We start from the raw sequence: 23,910 nt of genomic DNA, 5'->3' as shown, positions 1-23,910 counted from the left end.
AATGCAATTGGGATACGATGACATGTGTCAACCAAGTCAGCGAGCCTGACCACTCGATCCCGTTAGTTGCCTCTTCCGACAAGCATGGGCTGCTGACGACAAATTCTAACCCGGATCTTCACGGGTTAAGAATACATGACGTAACTGTGGTCAATTACCAGGACTATCGAAACTCACTTGGACATGAAGATGCATGGCAATAGTGACGTTGTAGAGGGTAGCCTAGTGGTTAAAGCGTTCGCGTCATGCCGAAGACCCGGGTTCAATTCCCTACATGGGTACAATGTGTGAAACCATTCCTGGTGTCCCCAGACATAATATTGCTTATCATTGCCAAATGCTGTGTAAATCTATGAATAAAGCGGGGAATATAAACAAATATACGTCCCAGGTCGTAAACTTTCTTCTACTCACTGTAGGGGCGGTGGGGTAGCCTAGTGGTTAAAGCGTTCACGCGTCATGCCGAAGACCCGGGTTCGATCCATACATGGGTACAATGTGTGAAGCATATTTCATGAGTCCCCGTCGTGATAAGCTGGATATTGCTAAAAGCGGTGTCAAACCACACTCACTCACTCACTCACTCACTTACTTTATATGGTGTGTTCCTTTTGGTCACGGTGATAGCGCCTTGTTTCCAGTTCAAGCCCTGGGCTCCTGTCTTGGTCCAGACTGGGCTGCCGATGGTTGGCGTGGACATGATGTAGAGGTTGAGGGTGCCGATGTGGGCGCCGTGCATGTGGTACCAGAATGAGAAACACTGGGTCATCGTACGAGAGGTGATGGACTTGCTCTGAAGTCTGGCTGTCTTGTTGACCGACTGTCCATTGACCTCAGTGTAGAGATAGAACCCCCCTGAAACACAAAGGAACTCTGTGAGTACTGGTGTTTGAGTTTGAGCGTTTGATGGCTTGTTGTTTAATGCCGCACTCAGCAATATTCCAGCTATATGACGGTGGTCTGTAAATAATCGAATCTGGACATCCGGATGATCATCGATCTACGCAATTGGGATACGATGACATGTGTCAACCAAGCCTGGCCACCCGATCCCTTTAGTAGCCTCTTACGGCAAGCATGGGTTGCTGGAGACCAATTCAAAAAAGGATCTTTACGGATCGATGAATGAGTGAATGATCTCGGTTCTATGCTGAAGTTTTAAATGTTCCATCAATATCACGAGTGAGTGAGTGAGTTGAGTTTTACGCCGCACTCAGCAATATTCCAGCTATATGGTCAATATCACGAACTTATATCACGCCCACAGATTGGGAATGTCTGTACACCGTAATCAGCAATATTTAAGGCATATTCCGTCGGTTTGTGAGCTGTCTGGACCAGACAATCCAATGACTGAAAGGATGAGCAACAGAGTCTGCTTGATCGAACTGCCCATGGCTTGATGTCAATATATTGATGACAAGTTCAAATAGCAACGGTTACTTGCACTATTGATTATAAAAAAACTGTAAGTGCTGAAAATCATTGTCCTTCAAATTAGTGAGTGAGTGAGTTTAGTTTTACGCTGCACTCAACAATATTCCATCTATATGGCATCGGTCTGTAAATAATCGAGTATGGACCAAAAAATCCAGTGATCAACAGCATGAACATCGATCTATGCAAGTGGGATTCGATGACATGTGTCAACCAAGTCAGCGAGCCTGACCACCAAACCCCGTTAGTCGCCTCTTACGACAAGCATGGTTGCCCTCATAACACTGTATACGTACTGCCTGTTGTGTGATCCCTCTGGGGTCCAGTCCTACCAGATGACGTAGATCCATGATGCCGTGTCCAGTCGAAGTTGTCGTTCGATACTTGACTCCAGCTGCACAAGTCGTTGTCAAAGTTGCAGGAGACAGGCTTGGACGCTGAAATCCGTGACATTTTTAGTAATATGGGCTTAATATTATCAGTAATATTGACCAAGCATTTTTAGTAAAATGGACCAAACTTTTTCCAACGTCGACTCCAACCTCCATGCCCTACAAATGTTACATGTTTCTTTCCTCTATGCAACAGTAGAGGTTCAGTATGTCGACGAAAACGTATACCTACATGGTGGAACATGGGCAGTGGACTTCCTCGGAGTTGTTGACGTCGGCTTTAACGTGGTGGCGGCTGTCGTTGTTGCTGATGGAGGCCTAGCATTTGATGGCGACACTAAAACAAAACACATATCCTTGTTTGATATTAAACATCACAGAAAGTATTATGTAAATGGTGCTATAAACTTGTCGTCAGTTAACTTTAGGTTCGGTTTTTAAGGGCGATAAATCTCTGTTTCCATATACGCAAGTATTCGTCGTGGTCAAAGTGCGCGACAGCATTCCGTAGCATTTAAGCGGAGCAGTAACGACATGTATTCACACAAATTTGTAAAACGTCGCCTACTTTCGGTTAAAATGTTATGTCGTAAAATGACAGGAGTGAGTGAGTTTAGTTTTACGCCGCTTTTAGCAATATTCCAGCATTATCACGGAGTAGGACACCAAGTATGGGCTTCACACATTGTATCCATGTGGGGAATCGAGCCGGGTCTTCGGCGTGACGAGCGAAAGCTTTATACCACATGTATACCCCACCGCCCCTAAAATGACACAAAAATTGTAAACTCCAAGGAATAACATTATCCATATACAAACCTCCACAATTCATTGTATTGACTGCCATATCATCGATTGCAATATCACCGTTGACTCCATTTCCAACGATGCCTTCAATTATGAACTGAAATAGATATATGCCGTATTAGTTAATAAACATAACAAGTCATCCAAGGCTTTCGACCAGGATTTAGAAATTCTCCGCATATGAATATTGCAATGCGTGTGATTCTCACTTTAAAATTCTTTTTGGGGGAGTAGACGGGGACTCTAGCGAGCATCCACGTTGACGGTTGTGGCCCGCTTAGCTGCCATGCCACTGTCTGCGTCAGCCCCATGACGACGTAGACGCGGAGGGTGCCGATGTCACTGCCCTTCATGCTGTACCAGAACTGGAAACATTTCCTCTGGGAACTCATTTTGAAGGTATTCGCTGACATATCGGGCTCTGTCCCCCTTTTTCTGTGGGGCACTTGACTCAATGTACATGTAGTGACCTGTAAAGACACCAAAGCTCTTTTCATATCCATAATGGATGATAATAATAATAAGTGTTCGTGGTACCTTAGGTTTTGATACCTACTAATCTCTTGACACAAATCGGAAGATTCCCCGGGATTGCTGCCAAGAGCACAACCCTTCTGACACTCTGGGTAATTCAGAAGGCGGCAGTGCTGTGGAGTCTGCACATCCTCACTTCCTGGTGGTTTCGATAACACAGCGGTTGCTGGGAGAAGTCCCATTCTCTTTCTGGACTGCGTGTAAACGGGGCAAGAGCCCTGATGATGAGCCTAACTAGCCTGATTGTACCATGATCACCCGAACTCTTTGCTGTATTTACTTATCTTAATCATAAATAATGACATAAATAATCCTGAAAATATACGAAGGTACCACCAAGAATAGGATATCACATGTTCCCAGCGATGTCGTGTAAATAATGCGTCACTAACAAGACTATACATGTAATATAAGTACATTTGTATTGAGGTTTTACGACGATCCGAGCAACATAGTGACATTGTTTAAGATTCCTCTGGACCCGTGAAGGTCCGGGTTAGAATTGGTCTTCAGTAACCCATGCTTGTCGTAAGAGGGACGAACGGGATCGGGTCGTCATGCTCGCTGACTTGGCTGACACAATTCATCGTATCCCAATTGCGCTGATCGTTGCTGATACTGTTCATCACTGGATTGTCTGGCCCAGACTCGATTATTTACCGTCCGCCGCCATATAGCTGTAAAATTGCTGAGTGCGAAGTAAAACTAACCTCACTCACTCACACATTAAGATTCCTCTGTGTGGTGATTGAAGAAGGATTTATAGACGTGGCTTCCTGATCCTCTTTGAAGGTTACCGTACCCACCTGAGGCTTTTCCGGTTGTGTGGTCACTCTGAGGTCCAGTATGGCCGGTGGACGTGCTGCCATGGTGGATGACCCAGTCGAAGTCATCATTCCTTTGGGTGTTCAGCCAAGTGCAGGTGCCGTGCTCGAAGTTGCAATAACCTGCAGGTGAAACACAGGATTTAGAAAGAAACACCTAACATGACATTTCAAAGGAAAGACGATTGTTCTCAGTGGATAGAACACTCACATTGACATCATTCATTGGTTACATTGTGATCAGAAAGCTATTTCCTCCATTTGTCAATGAGCCTTGACATTCATTGGTTACATTTGGGATCAGACAGCTATTGCTTCCATTGGTCGGCTACATCTTGACACTGACTGGTAACACTGTGATCAGAGAGCTATTGCTTCCATTGGTCACCCACATCTTGACACTAATTGTGTAACACTGTGATCAGACTGTTGCTTCCATTGGTCGTCTACATCTTGACACTGATTGGTAACACTGTGATCAGAGAATTAGTTGCTTCACTCGCCTTAAATCTGATCAACACTTAACATTGTGAGGGTATTGCTTCTATTGGTCGCCTACATCTTGACACTAATTGATAACATTGTGATCAGATATTGCTTCCATTGGTCGCCTACATCTTGACACTAATTGGTAACATTGTGATCAGAGAGCTATTGCTTCCATTGGTCGCCTACATCTTGACACTAATTGGTAACAGTGTGACCAGAGAGCTATTGTTTCCATTGGTCGCCTCCATCTTGACACTAATCGGTAACACTGTGATCAGAAACTGCTACCATTGGTCGCCTACATCTTGACACTGGTAACATTATGATCAGATATTGCTTGCATTAGTAAGGAAGCGGGAACCCGTTAATCAGCAAACTTGTCTTTTGTTACGGAAATTTAGGAACATTTAGCTAGATACATGTCGGCATGTCTACCTGGCTATGATTCGATAACCCGGAAAGACCTACATATGTGAACATTCACATCCAGAACGGAAAAGCGGGGTACGTTACCTGGTCTCGGACAGGAGCCATGTTTCAGCAAGATGTCATCAATGGCAATGTCCCCACGGCTACCTGTGCCCCGGCTGGCCTCAAACACGATCTGCAGTAACAGGTCATAGACGACTGTAAGTCATCTGGTTGGTGCAGTAAATCAAACCAAACGGAAACTGTTCATAATAGGATCATTGGTCAATAAACGTAACAGCTTCTGAGAGAGATGAGTGCGGAACGAGGAAAGAAGAAAAGAAAGGAAATCAGAAAGGCAGCAGAGAGAGAGAGAGAGACAGACAGACAGACAGAGACAGAGAAAAGAGAGAGAAGAGAGGGAGGAGGAGAGAGAGAGAGAGAGAGAGGACGAGAGAGAGAGAGAGAGAGAGAGAGAGAGAGAGAGAGAGAGAGAGAGAGAGAGAGAGAGAGAGAGAGAGAGAGAGAGAGAGAGAGAGAGAGAGAGAGAGAAAGAGAGAGGGAGAGAGAGAGGGGAGGGAGAAAGAGAGAGAGAGAGAGAGAGAGAGAGAGAAGAGAGAGAGAAAGAGAAAGAGAGAGAGAGAGAGAGAGAGACACAGAGAGAGAGAGAGGGGAGGAGAGAGAGAGAGAGAGAGAGGAGGAGGAAGAGAGACTCCTCATTACTCACGTTGTAGTTTGATCCTCTCGGAATGGTCACTTGTGCTATCTGCCAGTCCATACCTTGGTTGCCGGACAGTGTCCACAGCACATTACCCAGACTGTGGGACTTGGCGTACACGTTCAGCGTGTTTACCTGCTGCCCATACATGCTGTAGTAAAACTGAAGGCACCGTGTTCCACTTCCTGGAAGTCTTGGAGAGATTATCCTTGCTTTAGCATGCGGTCGGGCATCAGCGGACTCCATGTACATGTAGTGACCTGAAAGAAAATCAAGATATTTGCAGAAAATGAAATAACTGATAATGAATGCTAAAAGTTAGGTAGGCTTTTGTTTGAAGAATACAAAATGTCCTCAGATATTTAAGCCCTGATCTATTTGTTAGCGTTCTAACCTGCTGGTGTGCCGTATGTGTGGTCATTATTGGGTCCGGTCATGGCAGAAGCTGTTGAACCGGTCGACCATCTCCAGTCGAAGTCGTCACTCTTGTCCTGGGTGTAGCCACAAATTGTTTTAGTCTCGAAGTTGCACGACGTTCCCACCGGCATCGGCGTAGTCTTGGCCCCAGCTGGTACTGATGGCAAAATGGTTCCTGGAAAACATGGCATACATTTTGAACAGTATATTTTTGCCTGAAATACATGTGGTGTGATAATACAGAAAAGGTGTGTTGCTGCCCATCACTTTAAACTGAATCAGATGCCATATTTCGAGTACGTGGAGTACATTTCCTCATGACGTTCTTGAAGACTATTTGATCCAATGTCCATTGTCAGCGTTCTCGGGTCTAGAAACAGTGAGTGAATTTGGTTTTACGCCGTTTGTATTCCAGCAATATCACGACGGGGGACACAGAAATGGGCTTCATACATTGTACCATTACCATTTGTACCATCGATCTGTGCAAATGGAATGCGATGACATGTCAGCGAGCCCGACCACCCTATCCCGTTAGTGGTCTTTTACGACAAGTGAGTGAGTGAGTTTTACGCCGCTTTTAGCAATATTCCAGCTATATCACGGCGGGGACACCAGAAATGGGCCTCACACATTGTACCCATGTGGGAAATCGAACCCGGGTCTTCAGCGTGACGAAACGCTTCACCCACTAGGCTACCAAACCGCCCCTGTCGGGTCAAGAAGATATTGCCTTGCGACACTCACACACTACCACAAAGCGCGATAATAATGTAAGTTAGGTCGGCCTTAGTTTTAAGACTAGTCATTAAGTTTGTACCTAGCGGAGGACAGGGTCCGTTGACAGTTTTGGTGTCGTCGATGGCGATGTCTCCTTTAAATCCCCGTCCTCGAACAGCTTCGATCACAACCTAGAGAAGGTAAAATCAAACATTTGAAAATGCAGACACATAATAATCTCTGTGCCGCTAGTAAGTTTATGTCACACAATATATAAATGGCCACATAATTTGTTTTGTTTAACGCCACACACAGCAGTATTCCAGCTAGCCTGTCTGGATCAGAAAACCAGTGATCAACAGCATGCGGATATTTTAAGAAACAAAACCCGAATATTATTCATACGCTTCATATTGCAGCACGCCAAAACAAGAAGATGCTGATAAACTATTGACACATGGACATACGCATAATCTTATGTAGATAATCCTATGTTACCGATTACGTGCGTATATCAAATTAACGGTTGGTTGGTTTGTTGTTTAACGGCGCACTCAGCAATAATCCAGCCATATGGCGGCGGTCTGTAAATATTCGAGTCTGGACCAGACAATCCAGTGACCAACAGCATGAGCATCGATCTACGCAACTGGGATACGATGACACGTGTCAACCAAGTCGGCGAGCCTGACCACCCAATCCCGTTAGTCACCTCTTACGACAAGCATGGGTTGCTGAAGACCAATTGTCACCCGGTAACAGGAAAGGAGTATGTGTATTTCTGACCCACCTGGAAGTTGGAAGCAACAGGGAGATTGATTCTCGCCTCCGTCCAGTTTGTTCCCTGGTTGCCATGGCGCGTCCAGACGATGTTCATTTTCGCCGTATTGATTTTTTCGTACACGTTGAGGGCGTTGACATGCTGTCCGTACATGTTGTAGTAGAAGACGAGACATTTGGACTGACCCTTGGCGATCGTCAGCGTCGGACTGGTCAGCTGAGCCTTGTCTCCATTGCTCCCAACGGATGTTTCGAAGTAGGCATAGTGTCCCCCTGTGGACAAAGTCAGTGACGTTAAAGAAGGTTCTTCAGAAACGGTAGAGACTTTATTAATGTGTAGCTAATATCAGCATTAAAAGCGTAAGCTCAACATGTTAATACCTTTTTTAGATACTCAAGAAATGGAATTGCCAAACAAAATATGGATCATAGTCTGGCCAAACACGACCAGTAGATCCTGACACGGCAAAGGGAAGCAATGATGTTCAGTGAAAGTACAATCCTAACAGCATTTGGCCGTCCGTGTCATTTTTATGAAAACGTTAATAGATCGGTTATTATTAAAAAAATATATATTCCATGCCATTGTCAAAGGACATAAGTAGTTTATTACTTTATATAAATAGTCAGTTGTAGCTTTTAATTATATGTAGCAGTGGTAGATGTATTGACGTATTGACGTACTGCCAGTGGTGTGGTCACCGGTCGGTCCAGTCCCTACTGTCAGGGTACTCCCAACTTTCCGCTTCCAGTCATACGTGTCCGTTCCTTGAGCTTGTGTCCATTGGCAGAAGCCGGTCTCGAAGGTGCAGTCAAATTGGGCGCCAACAGCTGAAACGAACATATTCCGATGTATATATAACTCCAAAGGTGTACAACATCATCAGTCTGTGCTCTGTGATCCTCTGGAAAACGAGGGAATGGCGTCAAGCTGAAGCTGGATGTTGGAAGACAAGCAGATCATCTTTTCAGGATTGATCACATTTGTATCCAGCTTATCTTGAGTTCTAACTTTATTTTTTTAGCAACTCGATAGCAAGGTTCGAACCAGTGAAAATCGATTTTTCAAAAATAGAATCTCTAAATCTAAGTTCTAGCGTGCGCTTGTATTTAAGGGCCAACATTGTATTCCTGAAACAGACAACCATATAATGTCTCTCGAAAGCCCTAAGGGGCACCTCTTCACAGCGAATTCTGGCGCAGTGGAAGAAAGAGACACTGGCGCACCTTGAAGGGTTTAACAACCATAACATCTTCAGTCATTATACGCCTGAAACTGTATAGTATTTGTTCCATAGCAGAGATTCCTATTTCTCTGCATGTCTGGACGATTGTGATTTAAGGTTAAATTCAATTGCTGACGAGTAACCTCCAAAGTCTTGACTTTGATATTCTGGAACTCTCATAAACTGGAAAAAGATTACCAACGTCTTGAATTTAACGCATAACGCTTTCTCTCAGTCGGACCTCAGCTTAACGCTAGTTCTTGTCAAGAATTAATGAGCTCGAACGTACATAACTGATAATTTAGTTTAGCGGTACAACAGTTTATATTTATACTCTCCCAAAAAAAAGAAACGCATCATGAAAATAGCAATTTCATGTAGCAATGAATTAAAACGTGATTCATTTTACAAAAGGTTTTGCTCTGTTTATGAATCCTATGGTGTTTATGTTTTGAAACATCACAACAAAACGCACCATCCGTAAAATGCCCGTATTTAACAGCATGATTTTCAATTTCGGCGTGTAGTGTCACAGAATACACAGTTCACATGCAATGCACGTGAAAGTTGGGGATCAGATAGTCTCAATGACGGGTATAAAAGGTTGGTCGTTGTCTGTCTAGTATTAACTGTATTTGGAATATTGTTGACGAACGCAAAATGTCACGTCTAAGTGAAGCCAACCGTCATATCGCCATTGGTTTGCTTGAAGCTGGCCAGTCTCAACGTGCAACTGCCCGACGCATGAATGTTCTCCAAAGCACCATTTCACGGCTCTGGGAGAGATATCGCCGGCAGCAGATGCCCCTCGTAATGGGCGACCTCGAGCAACGACTGCGGCGCAGGATCTTTACATCCGGGTACATCACCTGCGTCATCGAACAGCTACGGCGACCCGTACCGCTCGACAAATACCCGGATTTAGGAGGCTTTCTGCACAGACCGCCAGGAACAGGTTGAGAGAGGCTGGTTTACGTGCCAGAAGACCTTATTTTGGCCCTGTGCTTCGACAACAACATCGTCGACATCGAGTTCAATGGTGCACCAACGTTCAGGCCTGGAACCTACCGAATTGGCGTAGAATCTGGTCCAGTGATGAATCACGATTTCTATTGGAACGACGCGATGGAAGAATGCGGGTGTACAGACGTCGACGTGAACGTTTCGCCGACGCTTGCGTTCCCCAGGTGGACAGATTCGGCCGGGGCAGTGTTATGACAGCAACCTGACAGCTCAACGGTACTGTCACGAAATCCTACGCCCATAACCTCCTTCCAATCATTGATCGCCAGAGGGAGTTGTTTCAACAGGACAATGCCAGGCCCCACACAGCACGTCACACTAGAGACTTCTTCCAGAACCACAACATCAATGTGCTCCCCTGGCCCTCAAGATCACCGGACTTAAACCCGATCGAACATCTGTGGCATGCCCTGGACAGACGGGTGCGACGCCGTAACCCTCAGCCCCAGACACTTCAGCAACTCGCACAGGCACTACAGGCAGAGTGGGCTGCGATTGGGCAACACGAGATTCTGAGACTTATTCCGTCGATGCCGAGGTGATGCCGTGCAGTTCTGGATGCCCACGGTGGTCACACGAGGTATTGATTTCAGCGCCACCACACGTCTCCATGTGACACTCAAACTGACTTTCCTCGAGTTGGTGCCAAAGACGGATAAGTCTGCATTCCCAGTGTGCAATTTCGCTATATTTCATTGACTCATAAAGCCTACAAGATGTTTCAAAATAAACATAAAAATACAGTTGAAATTCCTATATGCGTTTCTTTTTTGGGAAAGTATATATGTTTGATATAAATATGTTAATTATATTACGGATTACGTTACCGATATGTTACACTGGTAGCAATATTCAAATAACATCACGGTGGAGGAACCTTTGAACGGTCCTCACACATTTCACCATTACGGGATTCGAACCGGGTACAATGGAAAGTGCAAGAGGACACCACGAACCGTATTAACACACTGCACCGTCACTGAAATCTCACCCAGCATTTTTGTCCAGGGAAAAAGTCCAGAGGACACCACAATGCACCATCAAGAAAATCGAACCCGGATATTCGGCCTCTACCACTGTGCTACCCTATTAGCGATAACTGCTTTATCAGATGTAAAGAGCTGCCACTGTCAAAAGCGTAATTCATGTCAAACCGTAAGTTGCCCAAGTTGCCTGTATGCCGAAAATGGTAAAGGTAATCATTGCTATCACATATTTGTAAACAACACAACAGCCACCTTAAAACAACAACATTATGAACACTGAAAATCAGAAGAAACTTATCTTTGCAACGAATAAATCATACCTGAGAACTCAGCTGCTAGCGCCAATAAGATCAGTAGTAAAAGTCTTGTCATTCGCTTATTGGAGGGAACTACAATTCATCGTACGAGAATATTCACTTTCCCCCTGAAGGTTTCGAATGAAGACTGGCTTGAGGGTGGAGTATCTCGGATATAAGGGCCAGCGTTATCAGTTGAGTATATTGGTCTACCTTGAAGTAATGGGACGAACAAAGTCGACGGAAGATAGTGATGAAGATAATGGGAGATTGCAGTGCATCATCTTTGTTGCACATGCACATATGACTGTTTGTGTTTCTTTATGATGAGATGAGATGAAATTGCGTTTAACGTCGTGCTTGAGAATATTTCGCTCATATGACTACGTGCATGCGTGTGTATGTGTATGTGCGGCTGCTTGTACTAGCCCAGACTTAAGCTGGTTTTATAGTGCTAGCCCACAGAGATACCATGCCGCAGTGAAGCATGAATACCCCACTCAGACACATTATACTGACTCCGAGCCGACCAGTCCTTCTTGTACCCATTAATGTCGAGCGCCAGGCAGGGACAAACAAGTACCATATTTTAACGTCTTTTGGTATGACGCGGTCGGGGATCGAACCCGCAACCTTCCGCTCTCCGGGCGGACGCTCTAACCACTACATCACGGAGGCGGTCGTGTTTCGTTATGAGGGGGCGTTCTAGGAATGCGTGCAATGTTGTTTATTTACCATTTATCCACACTATAATGAACACCGCATTAATCAATCAAACGATTGAAACATTACTATATTAATACGTTTTTGATTCAGATAATGATAGCAGGAAACTACATGTATTTAAAAGAAAAGTCTGCTACGTTTGCTCATAATATCAGTCACGTTAACGTACTCGTGAATATCCGGGTTAGAATTGATCTTCACCAACCCATTCTTGTTGACTAACGGGATCGGGTGGTCAGAGTCGCTGACTTGGTTGACACATGTTATCGTATCCCAATTGCGTAGATCAATGCTTATGCTGTTCATCACTGAATTGTCTGGTCCATCACGGGACCTTCGTACTAGGAGTTTTGACGCATTTTTTCAAAATCATGTCATGGTGAGCACCCAGTCCTGGTCATTCCCCATTAGACAACGTCTAACTGAAGGGGCGGTGGGGTAGCCTAGTGGTTAAAACGTTCACTCGTCACGCCGAAGACCCGGGTTCGATTCCCCACATGGGTACAATGAGTGAAGCCCATTTCTGGTGTGATGTTGCTGGAATATTGCTAAAAGCGGCGTAAAACCATACTCACTCACTTCAATTCTGAATTCACTCAGTGCCGCTCTAACCGATGAGGGGAACAAGATGATTCAAGATAAAATTGGTCAACTCATCAGAGTTTTTTATTCTAGCCATTCTCTGGCAAACCATTCCCTCATGCCAACCATTGGAAAACATTAGATGTGATCCATTACTTCAGAACAGACATGATACAGCTGCCAATACAGTCTAAGAAATTATGTCTCGGCGATTCCCTCTATGCCCTATTTTTCGGCATAGAACTTTTCTCTTACCAACAACTTTCTCTGCCAAACTCTATTCACCTTGCTTATTCTGTGGACCCACTTCAGCCTCATATTATACCCTTAGATAAGCCGGCATGGAATTGACCATAAGAAGCCATAGTCCAACTTTGATCGACAAATTAACCAAAAATGCAACCATTCGACGACGAACGAGTGTTAAAATCATACAACCAGCCTTTGTGGGGGCGATGGCCTAGCGGATACAGCGATCGCTCGTGATACAAAAGATCATGGTTTGATTCTCCACATTAGCACATTTCCCCAAGTGCGTGAAGCCCCATCCTGGTGTCCCCTGTCGTGATATTGCTCAAACCGGCCTAAAACCACACTCACTCACTCCAACCAGCAAGCACGTACACATTGTCAGTTCAAATCAGCTTCCGAGAAACATCAAACACCTAACAGGAACATTGAGGGCTCTCTAAAACAGATAACAGTACCCCGATATCAGAGATAATGGACATCATCATATTGTGTGAAGGGTAACGGGCATACAACTCAACTGATAGGGACCGGTGCTGGTGACAAGTGCTTGACTAAATCTAGTGTACTAACCCTGGCAGACTTTTAAAAACTGTGCACGTGCCTTACTGATAGTGTAAGTGGTCATCTAGCTGTTAAATACATCACTGCATGGTACGCTGGTTGATATCTTTGATAACATTTTTAATAAAAAATACGTATGTTTAAGGTTCAATTCTATTCTGGTTCCACCCGTGAAGGTCCAGGTTAAAATATTGATCTTCAGTAACCCATGCTTGTCGTAAGAGGCGACTAACGGGATCGGGTGGTCAGGCTCGCTGACTTGGTTGACACATCGTCATCGGTTCCCATTTGCGCAGATCGATGCTCATGCTAGCGATCACTGGATTGTGTGGTCCCAACTCGATTATTTACAAACCGCCGCCATATAGCTGGATTATTGCTGAGTGCGGAGTAAAACTAAACTCACTCACTCACTGTTCTTTTCATATTGGACATGATTATTTTGGACGAAATGGCATTGCTTTTAAGATAGGCAGCGTAACGTGTCGACGTACATGTTGAAATAAAACGTTAACCGAGTTCTACATAGCTGCAACTTTGGTCCAGCTTCCAAGTCCAGCTATCCTGGGAAAAAGTGATCTGGCACAGGCTAATAGGCTAAACCTGGGAGAAAAGTGATCTTCGCACAACAAAAACATGTTCTACATAACGGCAACTTTGGTCCAGCTTCCAAACTGGCATCGGCTAAGTGTCATGGGAGAACTTCGCACAACTGCTGGTGTCTGTTTAATGCGAGATGGAGATGTGAGATGGCCTGGAACCCGATGAGTCTGACCACACTGGAATGTGCCAGATGCTCTAGGTCGTTCCAGACATGATAAACACTGCGGAACGGAAGGACATGATTCTTCAATGTAGTATTGAATGAATGTACAATGAAATAAGCATTTCAAAATCAAACGTTTAATGGCTAATTCTGACATCTGCAAGTGAGAAAGAACAATTGTTGAAGTGAGTGAGTGAGAGTTAATATTTAACGTCACATCGACAATATCTCAGCCATATCGTTATAAGAACAATTTATAAAATAAAGATGAAAACATTTTCGTTGGAAGGATTCAGGCAGAAATATGTTCACTCATATCTGTGATCCACATCCCTTTTTACCAAAACACACACACACACACGCACGCACGCACTTACGCACTCGCGGGGCGGTGGGGTAGCCTAGTGGTAAAGGCGTTCGCTCGTCACGCGGACGACCTGCGTTCGATTCCCCACATGGGCACAATGTGTGAAGCCCATTTCTGGTGTCCCCAGCCGTGATATTCCTGGAATATTGCTAAAAGCGGCGTAAAACCCAACTCACTCACTCACTCACTTACGCACTCTCACACAGGATGCGTACGCTGAGTCAATAATTTATATGCATTAGCTGAATCAATTTTCTAAAACCTATAGCAGAGTCGATTATTTGTATCAAATAGTGCAATTAGTTATCAATATTCAGTAGAGGACTTAAACATCTATTGCTAGCAGTGGATTCAAATTCAGACTGTTCGCCGATGTTACGAATAGTTGCAGACGCGCACGGATTTTATTGTGTGTCGTTGGTGAAAATCACCTCTCACAACCTCAGTTACAGGACTGTCATTTCTAGGCCTCTGAATGCTGCGTTAAACAACGAACATGTCCGTTATCGCCTCAAGGACTCAAGAGGTGCTTTGGGTGTGAGTTGCTATCACCGTTCAGACTGAAATGTTCAGTGTGTATTGTTACTCAACGATAAGGTCAACATGTATATCTCATGAACAAGGTTTCAACACTGATAACTGAACTGGCCTCGTCTGTGTAGATACCGAAGAGTACATGCACTCAAAAATATACAAACAAAATGTACATAAGTCGAATTATATTGCAAATAATTCTACGTAATTTTGTTTGTTTTTATTATTGAAGATCCTTGTTAGATTTGGTCTTCAACTATCCATGGTTTTCCTTAGAGGCGAGTAACGGGATCGGGTGGTCAGGCTCATTGACTTGGTTGACACGTCATCGTATCCCAAATGCGTAGGTCGATGCTCATTCTGTTGATCACTGGCTTGTCTGATCCAGATAGCTGGAGCATTGCTGAGTGTGGCGTCAAACAACAAACAAACAAACAAACAAACAAACAAACAAACGTATTCTTGGAGGTAACTTTAGTCGACATTTTGTATTTCGAGTGAGTGAGTTTAGTTTTACGCCGTTTTTAGCGATATTCCAGCAACATCACGGCCGGGGACACCAGGAATGGGCTTCACACATTGGGGAATCGAACCCGGGTTTTCGGCGTGACGAGCGAACGCTTTAACCACTAGGTTACCCCATCCCCCCCAGTGTACAGTGAGCATATCGGGTCTAACGTTAGTATCTCTATGTACGATTAAAAAAACCATGTACTGTATCTATCACAGTCCATATGTCGCATTGTCGCGTTGTCGCCCTCTCAAATACAAGAAAAATGAGGCAAAATTAACCAAAACGCGACACGCGACCTCGCGACAACGCGTCATTTCGCCCATTTGTCGCATTATCGCGATGTCGCGTCTCGCGTTTTGAATTTCAAAAAAAGCTTATTCCTCCAAAGGGCGACACGCGACATAACGACGATTTTCAAGGTCAAAATATGTCGCGTTGTCGCGCGTCGCCCTATGTAAAATGTGTCAAAACAGCCTAAAAATTTACGAAAACGCGACACGCGACAATGCGACAACGCGACATTTTGGTGAAATGTCGCGTTGTCACATTGTCGCGCGTCGCGCTTTGTTAAAATATTGACTACAGTATGTATTATAACGTATTTGACTAAAACGCGACACGCAACAATGCAACAACGCGACAATGTCCCTTCTCGGATTCCATACTTTACTGTGACAGCTACTAGCCGAGAATAAATATGAATCATCTAATGCACCGACTGATAACGGCAAAGAATTTTCACTGTCCTGGTCATAAAATCCCAGACACACCAATTTTGGAACAAGTAAAGATGTTTTCACAAGTTACAAATGAAATCATACTTTGAATGCACTATTTATGTGTGGCAATAGCTATCTTGTGTAGTACAAAAGGTGCGAAATGGTCACTTGACATTACACGCAAGTACAAACTGTTCACTTGTATCCACATTAATGAGTCACTCTTATGGAGTGTGAAATATTTCAAACCATATTTGTAGGAAAGTACTATAGGGGCATTCTTCAAATAACATCGGTCTTTGTGAAATACATTACTGTGTGTCAAACCACATGTTCAATAAACGGTACACTGCCGCTTGTACACATCCCAGTAAATCATGTACATCGAAGGTAGATACAGAAGTGATCGACACTGGATACTGATGGAGACTGACTACAGCTGATCTGGTCACACTTGACGTCGAGAGTGCGTGTGTGTGTGTGCCTACGTTTGCGTGTGCGTGCTGCCGTCTTCTGACTTATGCTGCAATATCTATGAGTGAGTCAGTCAGTTAAGTTTTACGGCGCTTTTAGCAATATTCCAGCAATATCACGGCGGGGACACTGTCACGTTTCATGCTCTTTTATGAAAGTTATTTAGGGTGTATTTTCGTAGGGGTGGATGTCAGCCTTAATGTGGGAACAGATCTCCCAAACACACCATTTCATTTATGTGCAAAACATGCATTTGGTTCTCAAAATCTGCTATATAAAGTCTTGTTAAGTTGAATTTAACACAGTCGAACTTCATACTGTCAAGGGAGAGCTAAGGAGAAGGCCTTTTTGTGAGTACGTTTCTGGTTTCTTTAACAAAGTTAAATAAGTAGATTTGTCACTTGGTGTTGAAGATTAAGAAAATATTGTCTTTTAACATTGTTACTCGCAGACACTTTGGGTAGCAGTTTTGGTGTTATTATTTTAAGAATTTTGTTGTGTTAGATGTGTTGACACGACATGTTATGGTTGTCACCACGTGGCTAGCGAGTAGATATTTTATTATTTCAGACTTGGGGGAATTGCTCCCACTTCTGGTTTCGTATTCAAGAGTTTGTCAAGACATATATGGCAGTACTACACTATTCTGGATGACAGCAACAAACAGAGCTGTTACACATCGTATACAGGATTACATCCATGGACTATTTTGTTGTGGACATTCTGTGTTCATGGACCTTCAGTATGGACTATTTTGTTGTGGACATTCTGTGTTTATGGACCTTCAGTATGGACTATTTTGTTGTGGACATTCTGTGTTCATGGACATTCAGTGAACTTGTGTGTACTTTTGAACATCGTTTGCCTCACCATCTGAATGTGATTGGATATATATTTGTGGTGATTAGTACAAGATACACTGATTACCTATATTATCTTGTGGAGAATGTCACTGTTTCATGCTACTGCTTGTGAAGTGAGGCTGTAATGTAATAAACGTATTTGGCCTAAACAGGTTTTATTTTCCATTTGTAGTAATATGTGCTGAATATCCATAAGGTCTACTTTTGATTTGTGACAGACACCATAAATGGACTTCACACATTATACCCATGTGGGGAATCGAACCCGGGTCTTGGGCGTGACGAGCGAATGCTTTAACCACGAGGCTACCCTAATGCCCCACAGTACCAAGGAATGTAGAGGCGGGCAGACGCCTCAAATTGTTTTTATGCAGAAATTGAAATCCACACCGAAATTTTACACATCAGCGTTTCAAGCACTAAACTAGAGGCCAAGTTGACAGTGGTTGTTCATTATGTAATACGTGACAAATGAATGCCAAATATACGCCAATTCTCTTCCAGTGATTTTCTTCATTCCTGAACTAGAAATGTACAAGGCCAGTGACATCGTTCATATTTAGATCCACGCTTTCCAACTTTCGTGTACCGCAATTTTCTAGTAGCTTCGTACTTTTCGAGAGTGCTCTGTTACATAAAATTGTTACTTGAACGTAGTCCGATCACGATTTTAAAGGCCTCAATAAAGCTTTCAACTTGTATAATGTATTCACGGGATGCATTTCCGAATCTGACGACGTCAATGACCAAACTATTGTGTCCCCATTACCATCTGGTACCGTGTTATCGATTTGATTTCACTCACTGACCAGTGCCACAAGTGGATCAGGATACGCTGACCTCTTTCTAGAAGACCTGGTGTCACCACTTTGGTAGTGTTATGAGGATGTGTTTTTGTTAATTATAATGTCACATTAACAAACTTTTAGTTGTTTTGGATCACAAAAGTTTAAAGCGGTGAGTGTGGATTTGAACTCACACCTTGAACTTAGGCTATGTATTTTCACCTGTTAAGAGTAAGTTGGAGTTACCTTCCCTTTGTTTTGCTTTCGGCGGATGCGGTAAGCTATGAGAAGAGCGACGTGTGGCATGGCTTTTGCTAGAATTCTCTGGAACTGCGTGATAGGTATATAAGGAATTGTAACTGGTATGTATGGGGACTACTTTGGATTTACGCTCATCGGTCTGGTAACATCGACGTTTCAAGCTGTTTTCAGAGGCCTCGTCTACATTGAACTTTCAACAGCTGTCAACAATCTTCAATCAGTACATCTGTTTTTACAGGGAATATCAATGAGTTAATATTTTAGATTTGTGACCCAATATTTTACATTTGTGATCCAATAGTACTGTATGAGAAACTGTACTGTCATTCATTGTAACCTTGTTTATTCAATGTATCATTGAATATTATATACATGTCTGTTTTGTATTTTGCTGGTTTCAAGGGGACTCAGAAGCCTTTTGGATAGTGTCTCAGTAAGGGGTGGTGTGGTAGCCTAGTGGTTAAAGCGTTGGCTCGTCAGGCCGAAGACCCGGGTTCGAATCCTCACATGGGTACAATGTGTGAAGCCCATTTCTGGTGTTCCCCGCCGTGATGTTGCTGGAATATTGCTAAAAGCGGCGTAAAACAAAACTCAGTCAGTCAGTTAGTCAGTCTCAGTAATTTCTTAACTGTTACAAAAATTAGGGGCTCGTCCGGAGTAGAATTCATTTGACATTTGAGACTTTTTGTGAAAAAAAATATTTTAAATGTCTGTATTTTTGCAAACAAGGAAATTGTGAAACCAGCAAAATGGTGTTTCAACCTGGGAAGTTTCTGAAGTCCCTACCCCTGAGGCAGTTGATGACTTGTGCAAATCAAATTTGAGGCCAAACCTGTTAAGAGGAAATTTGTGTTGAATCATTATATTGATGAGGCAGTTTTTGGACAGGAAGTTTTGGAAATGGTTAAAGAAGGATATTTGGACCAATTGGAAATAAAAAAAATAACTTCAATTAGAACTTAAAAGGCTGGACATAGAAAGAGAACGAGGAAAGGGAATTAAAAAAGCCTTTTATCACAGTAATTTCTAAACCATAACAATAGTGATCCATGAACACATGTTCATGATAGAACCATACAATCAAATCGCATTACCAAGATGTTGTAATAATTAGAAAAGAATAATTATGAATAGAAAATAATAATTATGAATAATAAAAACGTGACCATTTGCAAAGAAGAAACGTTTGCTTCTATGCGACTTCAAGTGCTGTAATTTGAGATAATAAAGGCAGTGTAAGAATATATGGGGACTATCAGCAGTTAAATGATCAATATTTAAAGCCAATAGCTGGTGTAGCCACTCTGTACACGGATCACAGCAGCAGGACGTCGCCTCATTCTCAAAATCAGACGCCTGATCCAAACCCGAGAGATGTGTTGCCTTTCGTCTTACAATTCCTTGGTCGATTATCGGAGACCATATACTGGATGGTCAAGGGAGTGTAGATCTTAATAGTTTTCTTACCCTAAATCCTACTGTATTTAGTCGACGCCTGACGCCACCAGATGCCACTCTGCTGTAGTTGCGCAGGTGATGACCAACAATAGCGTCGCGGACAAAGACTCCGTCCTCTCCAGCACTGGTCATCGGTGGACGTCCTGACCTTGGCAGGTTCTCACAATAAAAACAGAAAAGATTCTAACATTTCCAGTGATTGTGTTTTCCGATGAGTCAACTGATTAAAGTATTTTTACATGTTCGATACGATGGCAATAGTTCGAAATGACAAGCCAATGTTCGCGCATGCCACGGATTTGCCATATTTCATTTTCTGGGAGTTCTAAAGGAAGAATTTACCAAGAGGAATGAACCCTCTGTTTCACATACGGCTCGCCAAAACGCCAGTACAAGGTTGGGGAATTAAGGTGGTTACGACTTTACAGATGTACCGTTTGAAAATGTACTCTCAACTTCACTTCAAATTTGGTGCCCCACATACTAGTGGGAGGCAAGCTCAAGGAGATAGATTAACATAACTTATTCTTCATAACTTTTTCTTGTTCGTTTGTGTATATTCGCAGAGTTGGATGATCTTGGGTTGGTATGTTTGATGGATGTTCTCTAATCTATTATCATTTAGTAACACTCGTTACAGCTGGGCGATCAAAGCGATTGCCGCTCACACAGCTAAGTCGATTCCTACCATTGTAATGACCATTCGTCACAACTCGTCCCATTCCGTAACCTCCAAAAAGACTTGTCCCCCTCTGGTTTGTTCCCAAATGTGCCTACATCCCAATTTGCCTACAAAGATTTGTAGGCACTTTGGGAACTGAAAATACATCCCTACTTAGAGAATAGGTATGACCCTTACATGTAAGGTCTCAGTATTTAAGCCTTTGCGTCGTGACGTATCTTTAGAAGGACCATGGACACAGACCACAGATGGACGACAGTTTGTTTCCATTGATGATGGGGAAGACAACAAGATTTTAGTGTTTTACGACTACAGAGATGCTAGCCGACTCGGACACTATATATACATGGACGGTACCTTCTTCGTGTGTCCAAATCTCTGGTTGCAGCTGTACATTGTCTTGTAGTGGGGAGATGCTTCCTGTTGCCTTCTGCCTCCTACCTAACAAGTCCCGTGACACTTACACCAGATTGTTCACCTTGCTGACAGAAGAGGTTTCAAGACGACTTGGTATTGAACTGTCTCCAGATACTGTGCAGACTGACTTTGAGTGTGCCGCAATCACGTTTTTTCCCAGAAGCTGACATCAGAGTGTGTTTTTTCCATTACACTCAAGCACTGTGGCGACATGTCTCAGAGAAATGGCTTGCTCCTGAGTATCGTGACGATCCCCGTGTACAGTCCCATGTCAGAAGAGCTGCTGCTTTGCCGTTTTTGCCAGCATACATCGTCCAGGATGTCTGGATGGAAGTGATGGAGTCTGGACCAGATGGTGACAAGATCGAAAACTTTCAACTATTACATGACAACTACGTGGTTAGACTACGACGCCCGGTACCCTGTCAGAGTGTGGAACCAGCACAGCAACACTGGACCAAGGACCAATAACCACTTGGAAGGTTTCCACAACGGGTTGAAGAAAAGAGTCAAGAAAGCCCACCCTGACATATACGAACTTATCAGAGAACTTAAGAACATGGAGTCTGAAGAGCGCATCTTCAGAAGACAATTGAAACACGGCGGTACCATACGTCAGCGGTCCCGAATCTACAAAGACTTGGACTCCAAAATACAAAGACCAGTTGTCCACAGGCAATTGACGCTGTGGGACATCTAGTCAAACTTCAGTGGCTTTGAACATTTATTGATCTTTGTGATTATGTGACTTCAGTGATGTCAGTGACTTTTGTGATTATGTTGACTATGGTGACTTCAGTAGAACTGTGCTAATAATGCTGCGCAGATATTAAAACAATACATACTGTCATACTTATTATGACTTATTATTATTAAATCTTATTCATCCAATGGAAGAGTTCATTTGCTAACATAGGTTAGAGGGACCCAATACACAAACCACTCATGCATGGATTTGTTCTGATAGCAGTAAAGGCAAACTGGGATGTAGGCACATTGGAAACCCCCCACCCATCTCTATGCTTGTTATGTTCGAAAATACAAGCCAATCAGAACGTGGTGATTTGATAAAAATAATTCTGAGTACTTCAGTCGTTTATGTGTTTGCTTTAACAATCATCATACTGAAAGTACAAAGAACGTAGCTAACAGAATTGTGTTGCGGAGTTTTTAATAAGGATAACACCATGGACGGTGAGAGATTCAAATATGAGCACGTGCGCTTTTTATATATAACGGCTCTCATGGGTCCACTGTAGTGTATTTCTTACGATCTTGCGGGCTTGTTTTGGAGAGAGAGAGAGACAGAGAGAGAGAGAGAGAGAGAGAGAGAGAGAGAGAGAGAGAGAGAGAGAGAGAGAGAGAGACAGAGAGAGAGACAGAGAGAGAGAGGAACAGAGAGAGAGAGAGAGAGAGAGAGAGGACAGAGAGAGAGAGAGAGACAGAGAGAGAGAGAGAGAGAGAGAGAGAGAGAGAGAGAGAGAGAGAGAGAGAGAGAGACAGAGAGAGAGAGAGAGACAGAGAGAGACAGACAGAGAGATATTCTATATTTCCTCCAGAAATCAATCCGAAGATTATTGATACATGAATTCAATCAAACAAAACACATTAGTATTTACATACAGGACAATGTCATTCATAGTTGATAATTGATATGTACAGAAATATAATCAAACATTCACAAAGGGATGGCGTCACTTGTACACAGAGTGTCTCCATTCAAATACAAACTCAAGATATGGTTTCAAATGATAGACATGATATGACATGAATGACAACATGATATGTGTCCCGCACTAGGGATCGTGTGAACTATGTATCTGCACCTTGGAGAGTAGACAGCATTTCGTCGTCTTCCAACATTTCAAAATTTACATAGGTTTCAACATCAAGTAGATCAATCAGAGATGAGAAAAAGTTATTTCGGAGAGGTAATAATTTTTCACAGTGTAGTATCACATGGTTGTCATAGTCATAAGCGTGCTTTTTACAAAGCAAACAATAGTTTTGGAGATTGTACACGTGTGTGCTTTCAACATTTTTAGGAAAAGAAATTATAAATGGCTACGAGTTTCAGAACAATAATTTATTTTTATGTAACTGACTTAATCTTAAATATTGGGCGTACATTTCACATCTCTAGGGATATTTTAGTCTGACTTTTTGGGGTCATTCATCGTATTTTTCATCGTATTCGCAGATACTCAAAAATGACTTTAAAATATTAACTGAACATCCGTGTAAACTTGCTGTCATACCCCTGGTGGAAATTAAAATGATTTCGCAGAAAAAAATATGAATGACCAAACAAAAGTCAGACTAAAGTATGCTCAGAGATGTGAAATATAAGCCTAATGGTAAGGATTAAAGTTTATTAGTTACATACAGATATAATATAATTGTTTTGAAACTCGAAGCGATTTAAATTACATTTCCTAAAATTGTTGGCAGCGCACGTACAATCTCCAAAACAAGCCCGCAAGTCTTCTTGGAGGTTACGGAAAGAGGCGAGTGGTGACGAATGATTTTCGCACATAACAAGCTATTCGTCACCACTCGCCCCTTTCCGTAACCTCAAAAAGACTCGTCCCCACTCGATACTTGTTATGTGCAAAAATACGACAAACCAATCAAACCAAATGCTGTTTTGATAAAAATAATCCCGAGTACTTAAATCGTTTATGGCATTCATGTTTAAATTGTTTAAAAATATCGCCATACTGAAAATACAAAGAACTAGCTTACAGGATCGTCATACATGAATGAAGTACAAAGAACCTAGCTAAAAGGATTTTGCTTGCTATTTAACAAAAGAACATAGCTAAAAGGATTTTGCTGCCTTTATGAAGTTTTTAAAAAGAATCATGCGATTGACGGTGAGAGATTCAAATA

The 23,910-nt window shown here is 42.9% G+C and overlaps 1 pseudogene; it reads right to left on the bottom strand.

Annotated features, from left to right (window-relative positions):
- Nucleotides 1-11,199, bottom strand: part of LOC124268799 — a 139,139-nt pseudogene extending 127,940 nt beyond the window's left edge.
- Between the last annotated feature and the right edge of the window lie 12,711 nt (nt 11,200-23,910).

This window comes from Haliotis rubra, unplaced genomic scaffold (genome assembly GCF_003918875.1).
Source record: "Haliotis rubra isolate DU_JTF1 unplaced genomic scaffold, ASM391887v1 Scf14, whole genome shotgun sequence".
NCBI lineage: Eukaryota > Metazoa > Mollusca > Gastropoda > Lepetellida > Haliotidae > Haliotis > Haliotis rubra.
Note: the sequence above shows the minus strand (reverse complement) of the source record. Positions and strands in the feature narration are given on the sequence as shown.